Here is a 23195-nt window from a genome sequence, read left to right on the forward strand (position 1 = left end):
GGCATCCCAAAAAAGTTAAAAAGATAATCTAGTTGCTGATTTGCTAGCGTTCCAACAAGACATCGGATTGAAAATTTATTCATTTTCTAAGAATAAATGAATCTATGTTCGGTACATTCGGTAGACTCGAACAGAATGCGCCCCGCATAGGCTCTAAAAACACGTTCCCCCGAAATGACAATTAAACGTCGTGTGCCAACTGAAGGGAAAAGGCGTTAGAAGCACCAGACGTACGAAAGCCTGTTAGTGCCATCGAATGTATAAATGGCTCTTTTGCAAGTATATGTTTGGTGAATCTTGAATTTTGGATGTATATGTTTAACAAGTCTTGTTTTTTGGATGTACATGTTTGGCGAATCTTGTTTTTTGCAAGTATATGTTTGGCAAATCTTGTTTTTTGCAAGTATACTGTTTCCCGAGTCTCAGTTGTTTTTTGCAAGTATATGTTTGGCGAATCTTGTTTTTTTGCAAGTATAAATTTGAAAAATCTTGTTTTTTGCAAGTAATTTTCGCAAGTCTTGTTTTTGTGAAGTCTATTTTTAGTAACAGTCTTGTTTTTTTGCAAGTATATGTTTCCCGAGTCTTGTTTTTTGCAAGTATGTTTGGCGAGTCCAGTTTTGTGAAGTCTATTTTTAGTAACAGTTTTTTTTTTTTTGCGAGTATATGTTTGGCGAATCTTGTTTTTTGCAAGTATGTTTCGCGAGTCTTGTTTTTGTGAAGTCTATTTTTTAGTAACAGTCTTGTTTTTTGCAAGTATATGTTTGGCGAATCTTGTTTTTTGCAAGTATAAATTTGGCAAGTCTTGTTTTTTGCAAGTACGTATTTGGCGAATCTTGTTTTTTTGCAAGTATGTGTTTGGCAAATCTTGTTTTTTGCAAGTATGTTTGGCGAGTCTTGTTTTTGTGAAGTCTATTTTTAGTAACAGTCTTGGTTTTTTTGAAGTATATATTTCCCGAATCTTGTTTTTTGCAAGTATAAATTTAGCGAGTCTTGTTTTTTGCAAGTACAAAGTATATGTTTCTCGAGTCTCGTTTTTTGTAAGTAAATGTTTTGCGAATCTTGTTGTTTTTAAGTCTGTTAGGCGGTGTGCATGAGGGCGCTGTTGTTTGTGATGAAAGTAGCCATGCCGGTAGTAGAGAGCAACCAATTAATTCGTTTCAACTTTAATTTAGGCCTTAATTACGACGAAATAATGCATCACTTCTCGCAAACAACAATATTGTTATCAGCAAACGGCATCTTAACCGGAAACTGCGAGCTCTAGGGCTTTTCCGGCGAAAAAAATCACACCGTTATTGCAGACGTCGCCACCTTTATCGAAGGAGAGTTGCAAACGTCTGGGCAATTGCATGGCTATAAATGGATGCACTTGCGATGCGTTCAGAGTGGTATCAGTATTGATAGAGAAACAGTGCGCCATCTGTTAGAAATACTTGAACAAGGTTTTCAACAAAGGGCAAGGAGAGGCTTCAGAGACGCAGATATCACGTAAGCGGTCCCAATTTCCTGTGGCACTTGGACTCGTATGATAAACTAAAACCCTATGACATTTGCATAAATGGCTGCATTGATGGGTTTTCCAGGAATGTGCTTTGGTTAGAAGCTTACGTAACAAACAGCGATCCTTATGTCATTGCTGGTTATTATGTGAGAACGGTAAGGGCCAAAATAGGATGTCCAAGAGTAATTCGGTCAGACTTTGGAACTGAAAATGGTACAGTTCGACAAATGCAACACTTCATGAGAACCAATTTCCAAGATGCGTTTGCAGGAGACAGGAGTTTTCTACAAGGTACCAGTCAACACAATCAGCGCATCGAATATTGGTGGAGTGTGTTTCGAAAACACTGCACACAGTATTGGATGAACTTAAAGATGATGGTCATTTCAGTGGTGATTTTCTGGATACATCTTTAATACAGTGAATCTAATCCAGGTAAATGATTACATGTATAGGCGTTATAAAATAGTTTGTCGTTGCACAAGTCCCAATGTAAAATCCTTTATCTGTGAAAGCCGTTTCACTTTCAGCCTTTGTGAACAACAAATAATTAAAATACCTGAACAATTAATCTTATTTGCTCATACAGGGTGATATTGACACTACCGTGAAGGCCGGAGTGGAACTGTCACAGAATAGCTTCATCAAGAAATCGACATGGTCCATTCGGTCGACCTATGGTGATGTACGACGGTGCCCCAACTGTATGGAACGCAACATTATCTTGTTCCTTATACTTGCAAAAAACAAGACTCGGGAAACATAATTTTTTATACTTGCAAAAAACAAGATTCGCCAAACATTATACTTGCAAAAAAACAACTGTTACTAAAAATAGACTTCACAAAAACAAGACTCGCGAAACATACTTGCAAAAAACAAGACTCGGGAAATATATACTTCCAAAAAACAAGACTGTTACTAAAAATAGACTTCACAAAACTGGACTCGCCAAACATACTTGCAAAAAACAAGATTTGCCTAACATATCGTCACCGTTTTCACGAAGAGGCGAATTTAGTATTTAACTGTCTGAACAAACATTCGAGATAATCGTGTTTAAAGTTGGTCCTTTTTTATTTGACAATTTGAAACTTAAGGATGCATAAAATATGCAAGATTTAGGTATCAGAGGAACTTGAGGAGAGCTTCTTATCTTCCTAAATGTAGCAAACTTTAAGAAAAATATGTGATAAGTTTTGCAGAATTAATCAATTAAGAGAAGTGGCTGTTCGTGAAAACGAAAACAAAGACCGATTAGCAAATTCGCCCCTTCGTGAATTCGCTAAAGTAACTACGCGCAGATTTCGCCCTTTCTGCGGTCTGAGTCAATGCATTTTTTGTACTGTACGCGCAGATTCTGCTCCACTGCGCATGCGCCTTGAAATTCGCCCCTTCGTGAAAACGTTTTATTGCACGCGCATGGAATTCGCCCTTTCGTGATATTACAATGTATTTATTTACTGAAAATTTACTAATACCAGAGTGCGGAATTCGCCCCTTCGCGTGAAAACGCAAAACGGCACTTTTGGCAAATTCGCCCATTCGTTAATTAGGTTAATTAAGATTTTAATTAATTTTTTGAAAGTATAGCCTCACTAGGTTGTAGATATTGGTATCTTTATTCATTTTCACAAAAAAAAACAAATTTCGAAAAACGGACGATTTTTATGAAATTGCCCCTTCGTGAAAACGGTGACGATATAATTGCAAAAAACACGACTTGTCAAATTTATACTTGCAAAAAACCAGACTCGCGAAACATACTTGCAAAAAACAAGATTTTCAAAATTTATACTTGCAAAAAACAAGATTCGCCAAACATATACTTGCAAAAAACAAGACTCGGGAAACATAAACTTGCAAAAAACAAGACTTGCCAAATTTATACTTTTTAAAACCATGCATACTTCTAAAGTAAGGAACTGGAGTGATTTTATTCCAGAGCCGTGGGCCTTGATGTCGAACTGTTTTAATAAATAAAGCAGTTCTTGCCTTTCCAATGTGAAGCTTAGCTGCTGATATGGTACCATGGGATCGCCTCATCCCCAGTTCTGGCGGACCTGTTTATGGAAGAATTTGAACAGACAGCACTCAGGCTCCTCACAGCCGACCAGAAACCGAGTGTGTGGCTCCGGTATGTGGATGATACCTTCATCGTGTGGCCGCACGGCACTGAGAACCTCCATCTGTTTCTAGAACACCTCAAAGCAACTACAATGGATCAGGAACGTGATGGCTACATCTCGTTCCTGGACGTTGAGGTATCTAGGCAACTCGATGGAACCCTCAGTCGCAATGTGTACCGCAAACCCTCACACACGGACCGCTACCTCCACAGCCGATCCTTTCACCACCCAAGTCGTCCATCAACCGCACCCTGGTACGGAGAGCATTCAACATTTGCGACCAAGAACACCTGAACCAAGAACTCCACCATGTCAAGACCGCCCTTCAATGCAAAGGATACAAGACCATCAAGACACAAGACCCAAGAACATCTCCCGACCAAAGGGTCTCTTATACCCAAGGTCATTCCCTATAGGTGCAAGTCATCAGTCACCCTACCATACACAGGCAGTTCCTCCCACGTCATCCAACGCATCCTGAACAACAACGACATCAAGGTCTTCCACAGCGCACCAAACAAGATCCACGACTTCCTTCAGTCCCACAAAGACAAACAGTGCCCCGAGACCAAGCCAGGCGTTTACTGGATTCCATGTGAATGTGGCAAGTATACATCGGGGAAACCGGGCGTGACATCACCACATACAAGACTGAAGGAACACAAAGCACATGGCCGACGAGGAGAGTACGACAAATCCTCCATCATCAAACATTCTCACAGCATGGACCACAACATCATCTGGCAATAAGCAAGACTCATCACCAGCATCCAACAGTGGCACCCAGGCGTGTCCGAGAGGCCATGGAAATCTACAAACATGACACCGTTCCCACAAGACATTGGCTACCACATCAGTGACATTTGGCGACCACTACTTCATCGCGAGTCCAATGGGTCTTCTATACCCACGGACAACGGCCCATCCCCATAGTTCCCCCCCCCCCCATGATTAGTTTTGTTGCCATATGGGTCTCCTATACCCTTGGCATCCCAGTGAGTTCACTGCAGCTGCACTCCCACCCTTCTGACACGCCTCACTGAACACCAGCAGATTTACATCACCCCGACGCAAAAATTCCATCTTATGAATTGTCAATGCGGTACCCGCTGCTATGTACTTCAGATTCGAACCAGCCAACCGATCCCGTTAGCTCGGTGGTCGAGTGGTAAGACGTCTGCACTAGAAAGCTTGAGGTCGTGGGTTCGAGTCCCACCCGAGTGATTGTTTTCCAACTTTCACTCGGGAGGTAACACACTGAGTATACAGTGCATGTTTATACGTCGGTGAAGGGCAAAACCTAATTTGATTTACATCACCCCGACGCCCCCCCCCAAAAAAAAATATCCATCCTATGAATAACCAGCAGCCTACCCCAGTATTCAGGATCCCACTTAGCATCCAGTCAGAATTTCCCGCCTACACGGTTCACCGAACACTCGGCACCTGGCAGTACTTAAACCACCATCCCAACTAGAGCCCGGCATTCTCCTGATGACGAACAGAGCATACTGTTCGAAACGTCGAGTTAAACCAACGGTTCTCTTCAGAACCACACATACTCACAAAAGAGATAGTTCCACATGGTGTTACCGCAAACCTCTCACTTATTGATCTTTCCACCATGCAAACCCTCAAGTCTCATTTAACTTGAAACCTTTTTAGACAATAATTTTGGTGTTTTTAATTGTTTTTTGCTTGGTCTGTATTATGTGTCTGTCATTGTGCAGGGTTGGAGAGACACGCCCTATTGCCGACAGTGTTTTGTTTCACTTTTATTTTTCTCCTTGGCAGCCCTGCACTGTCCACGTTCTGTCTTTCGTGTGTAGTGTTTACTTGGTTTCTTATTGTTTGTATCCTTTTGTTTTAATATCAAATTTTATGTATTTATTGTAATTGTGTGTATATATGTGGATTTGCCGAATAAAATATTATTATTATTAAGGCTGAAATTTTGACTCGTGAAATTCGTTGCTAATTGAAATAATATTGTGCATTTTTATTTCAAGGTGCTATGTTTGATGTTATTTATATTTTTAGGCTAAAGACCTCCCCCCCCCCCCTGCATAAAACGTGCGCTTAAGCGGCATGGTAAATAATAACGTCCTTTTGCCGGAAGTAACCTTGGCTTTGCGTACCCACTTCAGTGGGACGTTAGCGCACTTGGAACACAATTATTTTGTTGTAAATAATGAAAAACCTTCCGTCTTTTTCATACTGTTAATAACGTCAGAATGACGTAGCCCCTTAAGACAAAATGTGTATCAAATGAAAGATTTTTCCATGCTCTATCGATTACCCGAAAATCCGAAGTAAGATGTAGGCCGACAAACCTTTGGGGAAACGCATGTCTCGTGACCAAAACATACACAAGTTCTGCCTTTATTATTTGCTTACCCCGTGCTCTTAAAATATGGATTTTTTTCTCCTAGAAAATTTTCAATTTGTATGTATACCGATTTTGGGCGTCTGCAACCATCTGAAAGATAAATGCTTTAATTTTGCACACAAATGAACCCGCCCTGCCTACGGGAGCCAAATAATTATTGTCTGGCAGCCAATAATTCGAATTTTGGGAAGAAATTATTCAATATCTAAACATCGATGGATTTTTTTGCTCGATGTGTCATTCAAAAGTAAATAACTTTTAAATTGCTAGGAAAATAACCAGTGAAAAAAAAGAAGCCAAAAGAGAAAAAAAAACTTTACAAAGTAAAAACAAATTACGCCTTGACGCCTTGAAACAAAGAGGAAGGAAAACCCACACAGGGCTAATGAGCGACTTGAACCACAGGAATGATCCGATGGGAACAGACAGTAGATGAAATGTACATGTAGTATGGAACGTGGCTTTTAAGCTGGTCTGTTGAATGAATTTGGGAAGGGGGACGCTACTAAACGTAAAGGTATAAACAACATTTGCTAACATAAAAAAACGACCTACCAAATTATTATGCCGTACTTAAAGTGAATAAAGTGAATAACAGTCAAGCATCATGTGAAATACTGTCATTTTCAAGAAAAGTGAAATTTTGGTATCAATTTCCAACGATGGTCACATGACCATCGTTGGAAAAAATTGAATTTACTACTCCCCAATTTACCAAATGTAGGTAGTCCACATTTTGTATACACATCCTTGAACGCGTGCAAGCCAGCTAGTCTGGTTCCAGGCTCTGACCTGACAATTCCCAGACGTCTATCCGTTCCGTCTGAAGTAAAGTCAGAGAACCAGACTACAAGAATATATAGCATTTTTCTCGTTTTTTCAGCATATGTGAACAAAAACCTCACGAGCAATTTAATGTAACAATATTTGCTATAAAATACTAACACCGAAATTTATCCATTTCTGAAAATTACAGCAAAGCAAATGTTTAATGTAATTACCTTCAACACAATGAAATCCTATACTAAGACAGGTAAACATTAGACTGAAAACAAGTAAGTAAAAAATGTAAACTAATTTTCCTCTCATTACATTAACAAACACAAAACGTAACTTCAGAATACTACATTTTTTAAGGTTCCAACTGCCAATGTAAACCCCTATCTTTTATTCTTTTTAGAGCCCAAACCAGACCCGCCAAACGTACCAAACCGAGCCAACCTAACCAAATACCAAATAGACCGGGAGCTAGGTGGAGTTTAGTAAACAATTTGAGCACAAAAAGGTTTGATGGTACCAGCTGGCCATTGTCCGTCGGGGGGGGGGGGGGGGGTAGTTCAGAAATGGCCATTCTTAAGTTGCCCTAGGTCGGATGGGGGTCAGGGGACCAAGGTCAAATGTCCAAAATTTCGATTTTAATTTTGTCGCGAAGAACTTTTTCGAGATTTTTGTACGCCCCCTTTCAAAATAAAGCTCCGCCCCCACAGTGAGAACATTCCAAAGTGGATCTCTCTCGTAAAAATATGTTCAAGCTCATTTGAAGTTCAACCAGACCTGCCAATTTTCATGGTGTTGCCACGAAAATGCACGATATTTGTCACAATTGGATCAAACCACTCATATACACCACCCCTTTACACATTTAGGCCACGCCAACAAATTGGGAGAATATAATGACGTTTAAAAATGCTATAATGTTTTATGTCATGTTTATATTCAAGGCATGGGAAAAAGAATGAATGTATACAGTTTTTCTGAGTTCTTATTCCTCTCCCCTTTTTGAATAAAGTTCCGCCCCCAAATCGGCAAGATTCAAGGTGGGCCCATGCACGCACCTCTAATAAGCCTCTGTACTGATGACGTCACACTTGTATACATGATTCTCAGACCGTTTTGGCTCTGAACGCCAAACTTCATGCTCTTAGGCCTATCACAATTTGGTGCACGGCTTGGCCAAAATAAGGGGCTAAGCAGCTGCACTATTACCCAGGATATAATATTCGTGTATTTTGTATTATATGAAATATTTAATCTTTAAATTATTCCGACTTTTTTCCAAAGTAGCATTTTTGGTATCAGGGGTCAATCTCAACACTTTAATCCAAAAACGGCACTTGTGCGGGACATGCTAATTAAACTAGAAATTTTGAACATTATTTTGACCTTGGTCCCCTGACTCCCATCCGACCTAGGGAACTGGGGGAGGGGAAGTCCCCCGGCCCTCCCCCTATTGTTTTTTTTTTTGTTCGAAAAAGGAACCAGATTATTATTTTTTCCCTTCCAGCTTCGCTTTGGTTACGTTAATTTGAATTGGAAAAACCAAGATGGCCACAACATGATAATGGTCTATTGCAGCCTCGACTCCATGGGCGCGTGCGCATTCCTTCACAACCCCTGGCCGTGATGTACACGTAAACGATGCTGACTGGCTATTCAGAGCGTCCTGCGCGCATTGAAGATTGCACGCCGGGCACGCCCATAGGGCGCTCGCGTGCTTTGCACGTCACGTCACGTACGAAAATTGTTTGTTATTCAAAACTCGCGATGCCTGTGCGATACAACCTCGTCCCCAGGGTGTCGAGCAGTACGCGTCCACCACTACCTGCTCTCTCATTGGAAACACGGTTGGAAATAAAGTAAGCACTGGGGACGAGGTTGTGTGCGATATGGATTATGGCAGCCTCGTTTTCCGCTAAAAAAAACCCCCGTATCTTCTGTTGTAAAGGGACGAAAGGGGTACGTACATTTTAATACGAATCTTTGCTAAATAACGCAACGGCCAAACCTTATGTTTGAAAGGATTGATTCTTCCAATCATAACTTTCAACATTTTAAAGATGGCATCGGCGCGTAAAACGGATAAAGTGCAGCTTAGGCTGCATCCGAATCAGTTGTCTAGAGCTATGTCTAGGTCTGCGCCCATTGAAAATACGCGGGGACGCGCTGACAATAGACGTAGCCTTAATCATAGTGTGCCATATTTTGACACAATAGAACGCTTGCAGATGCGTTCGATACTCGACGCGCGAAGGCACTGCGCAATAGCCGTAGCCTTGTTGCCATTTTGTGATTGGACGATTAACGACGTTTGGTTGTTCGCAGTTTAATAACTCCAACGTACGCGAGTACGAGGTGCGTATATCTTGTATTGTTTTTATATTGGCAAAATAAAATGAATGAATGAATGAATGAAGTAAAGAAAGGGGTTGATTTATTTTAAAATCAAAACAATACTAAAAAAGAAACCAGGGATCAAATTTTATACGGAAACGTGAATATGTATATAAAATCAATAAATTTAGATGCATAAAAAAAAATCTAAAGAAAGAAGTAATTCTTCCATTTCTAACTGCTTTATGCACAAATGTCCAACGAATCATTGCGATGTTCTTTGGATAAGATCATTCCATTTCCATTTTACATCGAACTGTCAAGATCTTCACACATGGGTTTTGTGAAATGATAAAGTTGTTCCTGCGCGATCTGGTCTTGTATGAGTTTGTACACGCCCGTACGTAATGTACATGATACGTACGTCCATTGAACCCAACGTCGTTATTGTTTAATCACAAAATGGCAACAAGGCTACGGCTATTGAGCAGTGCGAAGGCGCGCGACGCCATGTTGTGGGACAGGCGTATATCTATCCATGCACATTTTGTCCCATAACATGGCGTCGTGCACCTTTGAGCTTCGCGCGTCAATTATCGATCGCGTCTGCAAGCGGTCTATTCCAGGGGTTATGATCGCGCAAGGCATGATGGAAAACAACATGGCGCTGCAAGATCGTACCCTCGTGGCAAGAGGTTGGGGAACGAGGTTGGGTCTATTGTTCTATTCGTCACAGGTTGTTTTTTTTCCGGTCGCTACATTGGCGCTTGGTGGCGCCATCATAAGAGAGCGGCCGGCCATGCATTTTTTGACAGATTCTCGGATTCTCGAGTAAAAATGTCTCGAAAGCTGACTGGACATGCATCGCCGCTAGACCCTAGGTGAGTACGATATAGGCTCAGAGCTTTAAATTATTGTCAATATTTTACAGAGAGTCCGTTCTGCACCCAAAGGTGTGCCTGATTCAGTGATTGTGGTAATCGTTAGTCCGAGTAACTTGGCATGCTTGGCCGCAACTTATCGCCTCTTTGACATTCGGACATATCATGATATGCCGTAGCCCCATAAATCGGTCATACTAAAAAGCGTCAACACAGCGTCAACACACTCCAAAGCGTCAACATTGCAACACGGCGTCAACACAGCGTCAACACATCCAAAATGCATTAAAATTGACAAAAGCAGTATGTAACCCATACAGTATGGGCAGAAACAAGATTTTGGCTTAAAATCAATAGGTTAAACGTCTGAAAATTGCGATTTTCAGTTCAAGAAAATTGGCTCTCCGTGCCGCTCCGAGATCGGCTGCCATGTTGCCTCAGTGGCAGCGCGGACCATACCATTATGCTAAAGGGTGATAGCGTTGTACAATAAACCTCAGTCCCTCATAGATCAGAGTGCACTGGTGTCCCTCTCTGCAGCAAGGCGCCCTCTGTTGTTTATGACAAGATTACCTACACACCCCTACTTTAAATGGTGTAGTCCAAGCTTTGTGCGAAGTCAAAATGGCAGACAACGGCCGTGCAAGTGAAGGGTCATTTTTTCGCGTGAAAATACTATATTTTAAACAACAAAATGGAAACTCAATCCAATGAAAATTCTCTTTTATTCTATGCTTTACAATTATATACCTTTTCTGTCAATTCAGAATGTGTTTTGGATGTGTTGACGGTGTGTTGATGCTTCTGTCACGTGTTGACGCTGTGTTGACACTTTTTAGTGCGACCCCCATAAATGGGAAAAATTCTGCCAACCGGACACCACTTACCTGCCGCCAAACATCCAAATTTTCACCTTACCTTGTGATTTCAACCAAGAGGAATCCAGGAAAGAGTGGACATGCGAAAAAAAATTGGTAAAAATGTGTTTTTGGAGCACATTTTGCATGCACATGTAGTGCAGATCTGAGTTGAAGCAGCCGGTCAAAACTGATTGAAGTGTCTGGAACAGCGGTACGTTATACGCATGACATCAATAACCATGACGTCGCATGAGACGTCGCATGAGCCGGCCAATGATAGTGCAATACGTCATTATGAATATTTATTTTCTCATGAATATTTAGTTTATTTCAATGGATACTTCAAATACGTCCAAAGATTGATCATTGCAACAGCGATCGTGCGCGGCCTAGCGGTTAAGAGACTCGTGTATCAAGCAAGCGTCCGAGGTTCGAATCTCGATGAAGTGAGCGACTGATTGATAAAAAGAAATTAAGGAAAAGAGGGGGTGAGAGTAGAGGAGGGAAAGTGGAGAGAATAACCATAAAAGAGGTAACTTTTGGTGCTAGAAAATTAATTGAAAAAAGTGGTGTCCGGTTGGCAGAATTTTTCCAAAATGAATCTGGAAATTTCACGAAAAATCTACATCTGAAAAAGGCAGCACTTTCTGATTAGCCTATATAGAGGGTGAGAATGCTTCTTAAGCAAAAAAAACCTACAAAGTAAGCCTAAATGTGAAAATCAAAATTTGGCAAAGTCGACACGTTTTTGTACATGTGGATGTGTGGCCTATGTTTACGGAGGCAGTCCAGTAAATAGGCCACATTTATGGGGCTAGATATGCCGATAACTTCCTTGAATTCTTCACATTACTAGCTATAATTTGATGTATAACTTGACATATTTACATAACTTTTGTGAAATTGGGTGCCGCGATCGCTATGATGTTCACAATAGTGACACACAAAGTAGCCCCTAGCTCTACTGAGTGGAGCGTTGAATTACGGGTACCCCTCCATACCAACGCTCCACCGATTCGCCATACTTTGGTAGCACCATCACAGTAGCATAGTCACAAACCCACGCGAGGACAAAAAGACCCCAAAAAACCGGTAAAGAGATTACAAATGAGAGAGACAGTTATCCTGGATTGATCTATACATTCTTGACATTCCATGAGACCCCTTATATTGTTCCCAAACAGCGAACATTTTGGGAAAAAACAGCAAAATGGTCTGAAAACTTACAGTTCAATGTGTTTGCATGGAGGCTCAGTTCTTGAATTAGCTTGTCAATGAGGGCGTCTGACGTGACATCCCGGTCGTTGCTCGATCGCGAAGAAAAACAAGTCGCGCTTTATCAACGACTGTTTCGTGTAATGATACGTGCTCCGATCCGCGCCGTACGACAGTATGGGCTTTGAACACACCCAGGGTGGAGACGGCTGAAACGTACACGTTCTAAACAAATTAATGACTCGCGAGGGCGCGAGTTGCAAATGCGACGGCTGTTTCCTGTGCCGTAGATCCTGAATAGAGATCAGTGCACGTGGCCCCCAGACGATAAATGCATGGTACAGGAAACGGCCGTCGCATTTGCAACTCGCGCCCCCGCTCGACAAGCAATTTGCATAAACGCGACGTCACAGCTTGAGGTCATCTCTTGTCACATTCAAAATGGCTGCAATCACCGGACGTTTCACGAGTGCATATGGGCTCCAGAAAGATTCAAGAATATCTCGGAAAATTGAACATCATTACACCTACATCCCAGAAGTGATAGATGGGACATCGTAGAATACAACCATATGTAAGAAATTCCCTGCAATTTTTATGAAAACGTCCTCAGTAGTGCGCGGACCACGGTGTGTGGCCTTAGGTTCAGCGCAGCATACCGACGGCCACACTAGTGGGGCTACACACAAAGTAACAACTTTATTATCTTTAAAACGACGTAGCTCAAAACCAAAAGAAATTTTCAAAAACAAATTGCACCACTGATTCTCTCTCAACAAGAGCTTTAATTTGATGTATAACTTGATAATTTTAGACAATTTTTTAAAATTAGGGTGTTATACCTTTACCTATTATCGTTCGAAATGCACTTGTGTTTACAAACGTGCCCCAGTCATTATCATAATCGATGCATCACGCGTGCTCGGTAACGGAATCGCACTCGGGATACGGGGACCATTGAATGAACGCTGGGCACGAAGACCACATCGCGTCATTCAAACATTTAACACGAGTCGGAAATTTCACGTGTTCACGATTGCGAGGGGAGCTCTCGGAATTGAACAGGAAATTTCACTTTTCATCCGGATCGTAAGTAAACTTCAGTACAACCATCTTAATTATCCATGTCTACTTGTACAGTACCTCAGGTAAAGTTGATAGTGGATATTTTGCTGACGGTAATACCAGCAAGCTAACGTTTACTAAAGGTTTGCCGGCGGCAATCCCTATCAACAGAGGGTACTGTACTCTCTAAGATAGGGCTGAATTATAAGATATATTAAATTACCACCAACGATTGTGCAGCACCTCTGGTCTGGTGGATAAGTAATGGATCTCATGAGCGGGAAGACCCGGGTTCAATCCCGATCCCCGCTGGCGACAATTCTAAGGTTTTTTTTTCTCATCCCCCAAAAATAAGAATATTCTTCTTTTAATTTTTAACATGTCTCAAACATTTTATTGCAGAGTATTACATTTTCTTTCTCAGATTTGTGGCTCTGGAGGTTTTTTTTTTAAAGGGAAATAAAGTCCAACATGGTAAAATGGTCAGATTCCCATCTTGTGAATACGAAGTTACAACAATAATTATGTGGGCATGGAGCCAGACTAAAATTTGTCACCGGAAAATGTCTAAGTACAAAAAAAAAAAAAAAGTACATGTAACTGCGCATGTTCAGTGCATATCCGGCATGCTAACGTTTCCTAAAGGTTTGCCGTCTCCGGCTAAATACCCACTGCCATAAAAGTTCATTCATGAGAATTCCAGCAAATTTAGAAAAGAGAAAAACGTAAATGATTTTGAAACGTTTGTCTGCAGCACAACGGCACGAAATCATGCTTGGACCGAAAACATTTGACACAGCACAGAATACGTCACACAAAATCGATTAACGCACGTGTAGTTCAGTCGTCAGTGCACGCGTGATCCGGAACTAGGCAAACACATTCGGTCATTCGTTGGCGAATTTTTTAAAATTAGAGACTCTGCAACTTATTTTGATTTAACAAACATTCGATGGAAGAGTTTATACGACTGTAGTGTATGAACAAAATATTCGAAATCACACGGTGCGAGTGATGTGCAAAGGAGAAAATTTTTCGTCGATTCGCAGCTCTCGCGATTTTCTACAAACCGTCCAAACATTTCAAAGTGCGTTCAGAAATCTGGCCAAAATTCCTCTTCTAAAGATTTTATCGAAAAGATCTCTGTGTATCAAGAAGCTTACATTTTCCTTTTCAAAATGCACTTCGTCAGAAAAAAAATTATTGGAGACTATTCCAAAAGAGGTAGGTTTTTATTTGAAGCTATCCGGAACTAGGAAAAATCCGGAACTAGGAAAACGACTGTATTTGTAATAAGTACAAAAATGTACATCATCATCAAAGTGTAGTCTGTTGCCAGAAAACTGCTGCACAGTTTTCCCCCAAACTCCGTATCGGATTCTGTCCCGATCTTTGCAAAAAAGATGAAAAAAATCCGCGTTCTGTACTGAGCAACTGGAGAAGTTGCACGTTCATGAATATCGCTTACGATTGACTTGTGTGCGTGCGTGCGCGTGCGCACGGGTAGCATCAGACAGGCCAATCACAGTTAGTCTGGTTCCCTGACCCCATCATCATTCGAACATCAAAAATGGGGAAACAGTCTAAATCACAGCGTGCTCTGATTCAGCCTCGACTCCATGGGCACGTGCGCGTTCCTTCACTAACCCCTGGCCGCGATGAACACGTAATCGACGCTGACCGGCTATTCAGAGCATACTGCGAGCGCATTTCGAAGACTGCACGCCCTATAATGCGCTCACGTGCTATGCACGTCATGTCACATACAATCATTTTTTTTCAAAACTGCACGATGCCTGTATAATATGGATTATGGTAGCCTCGTTTTTTTTGCCCCAAAATACCTGTATCGTTGGTTGTAAAGGGACTAAAGAGGTACGTACATTAATACAAATCCTTGCAAAATAACGCAACGTTGAAACCTTATATTTGAAAGGATTAATTCTTCAAAAAAACCACTTTGAACATTTTAAACATGGTGTTGTGCGTTAGGTACATCGACTGCAGTCCTAATTTAAATGTGCCAATATTTGACACATTTAAATGAGACAATTCTAGGGGTTAAGATCGCGCAAGGCATGATGGGAACCAGCATGGTGCAGCAAGATCGTACCCATGGAAACGAGGTTGGCTCTGATTGGGCGCCGTAGAGGCACCCAATTGAGGCGCCCAATCGAGGAGCACTGTGATTGGCCCATCTGATGCTAGCCATGCACGCACAAGTCAATCGCAAGCAATCTTCATACACATGTAACTTCTCTATGTTGCCAAAGATACTAGAGAGGGGAAGATAGGACAGCGCGTAAGGTGACCTCGGAAACACCATGACGTCATCAAAATGCGCTATGGGAAAGGGCGCCGCTTACGGTAGGTAAGTAAACGTGCTCTCGGCTATGCAGAATGTACGCGTGAACTATATGACAAAATAAATACAACGAGAAATGAATCCAAAAAAGAAAGCAATGAATGACATGATAAAAGCAAAAGATGACGATTTTTTCATGTTTATACGTCACAATACATTTCGTTATTGAGGGGATGAGAGGAAGTAAATCCAACCATATCATTTCAACTATATTTTTCTGAAGTTGAGATGGAACCAAGATCAATTGTTAATCAATAATTAATTTAATAATTATAGGAATATTTCACTTTAAATACTTTATGAATACCGGTAATTTTAATTACAAAAGCCTCCCGAACAATTAAAGTTCCTGTGTCATAACTGTTCATTCCTTTTGTTTTTGATGAATAGTGGATCTTTGCAGTTGGATTTTGAAATCAAGCAAGCAATCAATATAAAGAATAGCTGTTTGGAGATTGTGTAATGAACCTTTGGGCATCAAAAGATCATTTACATTTGTGCCTATTTTCGTCAGCAAATGGGCAAATCGCAAATGCAGACATATGGAATATTTTGATCAACTTTAAATACTCTTATAAATAACATACATATATTCTACAAATGAATATGCAATATTAATTTTTCATTGTAAATAATCAATGAAAACTTTTAAATACGAAATCCTCTTAAACAAATTCAGTTGCTCTGTTATAAGTATTTCGTTTTCATTGAACAATGGTAGGCCTCAACAGTTGAATTTTAATCAATCAACCAATCACTATGAAGGATATCTCTTTTGAGAGATTGTTGTCATTTTGCATGAAATTTTGGGCATCATTTAGTACATCGGTGCCTGTTTTCTTCAGTAATTGGACAAGTGGCAAACTATGCAGACACATGGGATATTTTGATCAACTTTCTGTTTTTTCTCTTTCCTTTTTGGTCAGTCTTTCTTTTGGTCAAGTCCTTGTTGTAGAACTTCACTGCAGCATGCAATCTGAATCTTACAAGAAATGAGACAAATTTAATTTCTTGATCTCTTTGACACAAACTCAAACAGACAGTTTTACCTGTAACTGCAAGAATTCTGTCCTCAATTCGTTTCCCAATGTGTTTGATGTGAAAGAAGTTGTTAAAAAATTTGACAAACACTTTCTCACACACCTCAAAAAATTTGACAAGATTTTCACTAGGCACTGTCAAACCTCCAAAGTCGGACTGGTGACTGCTGTATGCTTTTAAGCTGGTCAGTAGTTGAGATTGATCTACATTGTACCATGACATTTATTTCATTCAGCAATGCATTTTTACATGTTTGACAATTGTGCTTTGCTAGTGTTTTTTTGGCCAAATATCCTGCAACATACACAATGGCGTTCATTTGAAGTTGGTCTGAACTTTCACTTAGGTCATCACATAAACCTTGAAACACACTATCAGATTGCTCCAATGATGCCACTTTCCTATTTTCAGAGTGACTGGCACCTGACACTGTAAAATTGAAGAAAACTGAGCCATCTTCCTCTCAGTTTTGACGTCCCAAAGGCACCATCATCTTACTACACATTACTTGCTTCAAGGCAGCCCTGAACTCATTTGCCGAAGGGTTATCTCTATGTCCTCCCCTACTCCTTATGATAGAGAACAGATTTTCTAGACAGTCCTGATTCAACCTGTTTGTGAACAGGAATTTGAACAGGCCGCTGGTAGTAAGTTCATCAAACAACTGGACAACAGCACTTATGGTCAGAACCCACCCATTAAAACAGGCAACTCCTTCTGTTGACCCATCTTTGATTTGCCATTTCTTGATCCATTGTATGCAATCTTTCCAAAACTGCACATGGGGCGACCCAACTCTTACTGCTCTTCTGTATACTTTTGTACACTTTAAAGATCTAGCATTGAAAGAATCAAATAGGTGATCCATACGCTCCAAAAACTGAGCTGTTTAACCAGCTTCCGAGGGTAAATTTCCCAAGGATGCATATGTTAAGATACCAGATGCCACACTGTGGCTCATGACTTGTGCTGCAAGGTTAACCCTCATATTGGCAAATGGAAGGAGTTCTGTGTGCTTTGATTTCAGCTTTGGTGCCATCCTCAAGGGAAGAGTGGAATCATGCTTGTAGAACTCAACAATATAGTTCCACTTTACTTCATGTCCCTCCACTACAAAGATGTGTCTCTTCAAATTGTTTCGAACATTTTTGAGAAGATGTGGGGGGTCGAACATGAAGAAGACTTTGTTTGTACATGTACGTCCATCCTCAGATTCTAACTCAATGTAAGGTTTGTCTGCACAAACATTCAGCTCTTTGAACATTTTTTGATTGGTGGAGCCCTGGTCACCGATAACAACTTTCACTATGAAACCCGCATCCTGCAGTTTTTGCAAACATTCCAATAACAACACCTTCTGTGTGTTACCTGGGGTAGCTCCATTGGATAGGAAGTACCCCACAGGTTGCTTCCACTTTGAGCTGAGGCCCCTCACCATAAATACAAGTGCTTGAGTTGCCAAGTTTTTTGTCCTACCAAGTGACCCAAAGTCCTCCATTCCTTCTATGACATCCTTATGCAAGTCATAATACAGCCCAGCCTTTAGGCTCATCTCATCCAGTGTTAAAACACAAACCCTCTCTCTTTCGGACATGGTCTCAGCCTTCTGCTTCAGGATTTCAAAACTAGTGTCATTAAACCCTGGTTGAACTTGTACTCTCTCTAACCATCTTCTTAAGGACCGTTCACTTGGTAAGGCAAAAAGCTTAATTTTGCGACAAAACCTGTATGCTGCGGGGCTCTGGTAGTGCAAAGCAGAGGCCATAAGTTTCTCATTACTTGTATCTCGTCTACCTTTCATTCTCCTTTTCCCAATTCGAAGCTGACTTGCAAAGAAATGCAAGGCAGTTTCATCAAAGAATTTAAAAGCATCTTGTATGATGTTTTTGACTGAACCACATTGTTTGGGTATCTTTTCTAGATTAGCCTTTAGGTGTTTTACTTTATTTCTTAGTCTGTGTATTTGACCCTTTCTGTAGACTTAACCTGATCTTTGCTCGTCGTAGCAGCCTTTGAAGTGCCTGCAGAAGCTTGTGCACTCTCTACAAAGACCAAAGTAAAAAAAATCATTTTAAAAAGGACGTTTTTACTGCACATAATAAGGCACATAATTTCAGTTCAAGTGCCCACACTTGGGTCCTACAGGAGTGAATTCTGGATATTCACAATGCAATATACCACCAAGAGTTTGCTTCAGAGAGTCCATTCTCCCCCTGCATTGTGGGAGATGGTCAACAATTCTTCCTGCAAACAGTTCATGTGCAGTTATGTTTTCTTCGGCTATAAACAGAGAAATTAAAGACTTTCCTTACCAGGTTCATTTTGTGTAGGCTGTGTTTGTACATCAGAATCTGGATCTGCATTGTCATCATTGTACACACTGCTTGGCTCTTGTGGTTCAGAAACTTCACTGGCAGTGGGTTTGATCTTTGCATAAGTGTGGTCTCCATCTGGATGCGTAGCCATACTACTATCTAAAATATTAAATTATAACAATACAAGGGACTTTTGCTGGTACTAGTGTCCCTACTTGGTCGTTTGCGCTTCAGAGAAATGCTTGATGGTGGGTTAGGAATGTTAAACAAAGTGGTTATAGCATTCCACACTAGCCTTCCACACAGGATTTGAGATTTCTCAAAATGTTCTGAACATATTCTACAGTTTCTATTGAGGTAGTCTGCTGACATTTCCCGCAATCATCTCGCCTTGTGGCTTGCACCCACTTCGCTGATCTGTGACCAAAGAAAAAAAAGGCATACATGATTCATTCATATTTTCATAAATTAATAGGGCTTACTAGTTCCTTCCCCGGTATTTAACTAGACCATAAAGATAAAACAAAAACTTGCAGATTAGGAGCACACACTTGGCTAGCAGGTTACAACAGGATGTAGGCCTTAAATTAAAATGATAATGGTATTTATATGAAGGGAAAAGTTCCATGGCATTGCAGGCCTAGGCCTAATGGACAACACTTTAATATTTTCCCTACTGTGACCTAACACAGCAGCAATCAGCAGAATAACATTTCCTTAAAATTCACATAGCAAGGAAAATATTGATGCATTTACTGAAAATTAGTGAAAAATCACTTGGAATTTTTTCAGACCAGTCCATGGAATTTGTGCACAGGGTGCTGGATGTAAAGTGATGTCTAGTAAATGGCAGCTAAAGTACAAATGTAGGAGCCTATTTCCTATTTTTAATTTATCTATAAAGCTAGGTCCATTCATTCTATTAAAGTACTCTGCTCATCAGGCCTAGCATGGGCACCCTCATGACTGGTCTCCATTATTAGTCCTGCAAATTCAATAAAATAGACCCCTCATCTCATTCTCGCAGTCGGCAGGACACTACAACTTAGGGACAAGCTCGTCCATTCCTGTCCATAGCAACATGCATTAATTTTTCCCTTCGGTTGGCGTCATAAACAACAAATTGAAATCCTATCCCTACTTTACCAGGACTTTTATCAATATTTTTTAACCAAAAGCTTTTGCCTTACCTCTCACTGTCTTTTGAAAAACGGTAGAATGACAGTTGTGGTGTTTTGGGGGGGCTATTTTGGCAATTAATTGCAGCGCACCAAATCTTCGACTTCCCCATTGTAAACTGTATGGCGCTGTGCTATTGGTCGCAAGTTTTACCTACCCGCCGTAGGAGGCGCCCTTCCCCAGGGTGACCTTTGAGCAAGTACTTCCGGTTTCACTGTTTTGCGCGGACTGTCCTATCTTCCCCTCTCTAGTATCTTTGATGTTGCTCAGTATGGAACGCAGATTTTTTGCATCAATTTTTGCAAAGATCCGACAGAGTCCACCTGGGATGTTTGGGTGCATTATACGTGAGGATGTGAAGAAATACCATACGGAGTTTAGGGGAAAACTGTGCAGCGGTTTCTGGCAATAGACTACACACCTGTACATTTTGATGTACATTTTTGTACTAAGTAGTCGTTTTGTAGTAGTCAACAAATTCGTTGGTGATTCATCTATGGGGCTCCGCTACGCCTACGCGGAGTACCCAAAACCAACATGGCCAAGCGGCCCCAAGCACTGAAGCAGTTTTTTTTATTTAGATAAGGGGGCCTAGGCCCTAACTGTCTCTAGGTTTTTGTAATTTTTATTATAAATACTAACAGTATAGTTGGCCTACTTTGGCATGTTTGGAAGAAAATGTGACTTTCTTACTTGTTTTAGGCCTAGGCTACTTACTTCAGTAGTACTAGTACTTAGGGCCTTCTTACCAGCACATACAGATGTGCACTGTCACAATTGTACCCCATGGGCATGGCATGCATGGCCTAGCCCAGGTTGGACGTCTTTGTCCAGTGCAATCTGGAATCTTGCACAAGTTTATTGTACTCCCTCCTGTTCCCTTTCAATGAAGTCCAGTCGTAGTATTAGTAGGGAGTCCAGTGGTTTTGGGCCGTATATCTGTAACCACGCAAAATTAGTCAATTTCAAACATTGCTAATAAGTATCAACATGACTCTAGAAATTATACAAAAAATATCCTGATACCAAGAGGAATCCTGACTCCTATTATCAAAAACATTAATTCAGAACTTTGCATTCATTTGGATGGAAAAAACGAATTCTTAACTCGCGCTTTCCATATCGACCGATTGCGCCAAACATTACCGTGTGCGCCGGCACTTTCATTTAAACCACCGTGTAAAATTAAAATCTACTTGATAAATCGAACTGTTTTTATCATAACTTTATAAATAAAAATGGTACGGACCAGTCTACTACCGCATGTTATTGTACGCGGATGGCATTGGTGCCAGTAATAACGTGTGCATGCATGTTCTGTGTTGCTGCGTTGTGTGAAGCGGGATCGGCCTTTGCACGCGGTAACAGTGATAATGCGTGCACATATTCCGTGTTGCTGCGTTATGTGGAGCTGGATCAAAACTATACTTTGCCCATGCCTAACGGCGGGCCGTCTGGCATTGTCTGGTCGCATCGCAATGTTTGCATGGTGTGTGCCTCGACAGTGCGTACCAGGTCTGGGGAAAAAATTATAACTTTTTTGTTATGAGTGGTAAAAACCTGATTCAAAAATCAAGTTATTGTTTATTTAATGGGGATTCCTATGATATTAAACATTTTGATGGGTTTGGAAAGTAAGATTTATAAGACACGCTAAAAGTAAATAATGTACATGTAAGTCATACAGAATTGAAACTCCAAATTTGGCCATTAAATTGCTGTATCTCCAAAGTGCAAACACAGGCAAGGGCGGATCCAGGGGGGGGGGGGGGGGGCCAAAGGGGGCCATGGCCCCCCCCAAAACGAAACCGATGTGACATCGCAATAAAGGCAGGCAATGAGTACACCACCATCTTTTCCTAAAAAAAACATTGGTTAAAGTGGTCAGAAATTGCCTCAGATCGCACCACAGAGCATCTAGAATCCAAAAATTTTTCGGGGCCCTTAAGCGGGCCCCGAACCCCACGCCGTAATTTTTGTGACCCACTTTTGGGGGGGACCAAAAAATTTTTTGGACCCCCAAAAAATTGTGTTCTGGATCCGCCCTTGAACACAGGTGTGAAGCTGATTCAAACGCCATTGATTTTGTTGTGTAATTGTCTTTTCAGTGATCTTACACAAAACATGAGATTTTTTTCTTAAAAAATGGAATTCCTGGACTCCCTATTCCAGTGTTGGAGCAAAGGCTTTGACCCCCAAGGCCAAGGCCAAGGCCAAGGCTTTGACATTCAAGGCCAAGGCCAAGGCTTTGACCCTCAAGCCTCGAGGCCAAGGCCAAGGCTTAACCCTCAAGGCCAAGGCCAAGGCCAAGGCCCTGTTTTATGAAATGACCACTGATATAGAACTAATTATAGTCACATGAGTGACACATCATCACGCAAGGGCGGATCCAGAACACAATTTAGGGGGGGGGGGGGGGCAAAGACATTTTGGCCCCCCCCCCCAAAAAAAAGTGGGTCAAAAAATTACGGCTTGGGCTTCAGGGCCCGCTTAAGGGCCCCGAAAATTTTTGGGATTCGAGATGCTCTGTGGTGCGATTTGAGGCAATTTCTGACCATTTTAACCGATGTTTTTTTTTAGGAAAAGATGGCGGTGTACTCATTGCCTGCCTTTATTACGACATCACATTTTAAAAAATGGTTTGTTTTTTTTTTGGGGGGGGGGGGCATGGCCCCTTTTGGCCCCCCTAGATCCGCCTTTATCATCACGAATTGCTCGTTACGAAGAACAACATTTCTTTTATTGCAATCAACATGCTCGCATAGGCCTACACCGTTTTATGACTGCACTGTATCTATTAAAGTATAAGTTCAGGTCTTCAATATGGTTTAACTAAACAAAATAATCATTTACTTCTATATTGACACACAATTCTCCCAAGTGTAACAAAAGGGGGATCCAAGAAAATAAATTGGGAAATTTTTATTTACTGGCCCAACATGGTCAGAAATATCAGCATTATCTAAAACAGATACATGCAAATCTTTAGCACTTATCAGGGAGACATATACAACCAATCAGATCTATTCCATAGTTATATCCAATTAAAGTGATCATCTCATTAGCCCCACAAGTGTACGGAATATTTTTGCAGCAAATCTACTACAATGGTAACAAAATGTGATGCTACAAAAGTGGAAGTGT

The 23195-nt window shown here is 41.0% G+C and overlaps 1 protein-coding gene across 2 annotated transcripts in view; it reads left to right on the forward strand.

Annotated features, from left to right (window-relative positions):
* Nucleotides 1–9876: 9876 nt before the first annotated feature.
* The window catches only part of LOC119731131 (bifunctional heparan sulfate N-deacetylase/N-sulfotransferase 4-like), a 35541-nt gene continuing 22222 nt past the window's right edge, over nucleotides 9877–23195 (forward strand). For both annotated transcript variants that reach the window (XM_038204150.1, XM_038204151.1), the window contains exon 1: nucleotides 9877–10011. The gene's annotated coding sequence lies outside the window, so the exon portion shown is untranslated. The remainder of the gene's footprint in view (nucleotides 10012–23195) is intronic.

The sequence above is a fragment of the Patiria miniata genome, unplaced genomic scaffold (assembly GCF_015706575.1).
Source record: "Patiria miniata isolate m_02_andy unplaced genomic scaffold, ASM1570657v1 HiC_scaffold_23, whole genome shotgun sequence".
Lineage (NCBI taxonomy): Eukaryota > Metazoa > Echinodermata > Asteroidea > Valvatida > Asterinidae > Patiria > Patiria miniata.